Here is a 1660-nt window from a genome sequence, read left to right on the forward strand (position 1 = left end):
CTATAGACTAGACTATAGACTAGACTATAGACTTGACTATAGACTAGACTATAGACTAGACTATAGACTAGACTATAGACTAGACTATAGACTAGACTATAGACTATAAACTAGACTATATAGACTAGACTATAGACTATAAACTAGACTATATAGACTAGACTATAGACTAGACTGTACTAACACTGTTAAACCCCTTATATTTAAACTGCTTAAATTATTTAGCTAAAATTAGCAACACTTTTTTTAGAACTATCTTTGGCCACCAGAATTCCACAGAGGTGGCAAGGAGGTTAAATACAAAATAAAAATTTATATTGTTTTACTAAAGAACTTTGTTACTCGTTTTATTTCTAATGTATTTTATTTCAGTTCATGATTTTCAAATGATCGGTCATTAAAATTAATTGCTTAAAATTGCACATAACGACTATCATTAGAGATCAATGTTGGTTTTCTTTTTTTTACTGAATAGTAAATTAGTTATTTTATATACTTTATGTTCATATCTATTAAATTTGTGAGCGGTGTGAGCTTTTTTACAACAATTACATATATACACATGCGAAATTATTTAAGCTCGTTTTTTTAATAAAATAATAAAATTCAATGATATGTACTGACTGAACATGGTTATGGAAACGTTATTAGATTTTAACCTTCAGTTTTTTTTGCATTATCAATCGCTAGATTGAGAACAACAATAAAAATAAACATGCATATGTATATGCAATATTTTAGCACATAATATATGTTCCCTATGCTAAGTTAATTGAGGTCATTCATCAGTAAAACAAATTTCAAAAAAAATTGAACCCGGATTCGAGTGTATGCTCTGCCAACCACAGTCGCTCTAAGTTTGTCATCAGACTTTAAGAAATTCCAGAAATATTCCACAAAATAACTGTAGAGTTTAACAAGATCGGACACGATCTTTTATAACTATAAATACATCTTTAACTTTCTGAAAATATCAAGTTTGTTCTGTATGGTTCTAAACAATATAATACAAATATTTAATATAGAAAAAAACTGGTATTGCACTTAAAAAAAAATTCTAAAAGTCATTCATCAACAACGTCTATATAAATATTTGAATGGCTATAATTGATGACGCCATTCTATTTGGGATTAAGAACAAAAAATATCCTAAACCTGAATTTTAAAATTAATGATCATAAATTTAAGTTAAATACTTATAAGCAAAATTTGAAATATAATAAGATTTTTTGATTAAAATAATTATATTATTTTGTTAGCATTCAGCATATCTCTATGACATTTGTAGATATTTTGTAATCCCTAGATATATACAAAATTGTGTTTAATATCATAAGACTGTCAAAAAGGTACACAGAAAAAGATTCAGATGTATCCATAGCAAATCGTGGAACTTTTTATATATATTTTGCTAACGATATTTATAGTCTAGTCTATAGTCCAGTCTATAGTCTAGTCTATAGTCTAGTCTATAATCTAGTTTATAGTATAGTCTACAGTTTAGTCCATAGTCTAGTCTACAGTCTATTATATAATAATCTAGTCTAAAGTTCTGTATATAGTCTAGTCTATAGTCTAGTCTATAGTCTAGTCTATAGTCTAGTCTATAGTCTAGTCTATAGTCTAGTCTATAGTCTAGTCTATAGTCTAGTCTATAGTC

Source organism: Lucilia cuprina, chromosome 6, assembly GCF_022045245.1.
Source record: "Lucilia cuprina isolate Lc7/37 chromosome 6, ASM2204524v1, whole genome shotgun sequence".
Taxonomy (NCBI): Eukaryota; Metazoa; Arthropoda; class Insecta; order Diptera; family Calliphoridae; genus Lucilia; species Lucilia cuprina.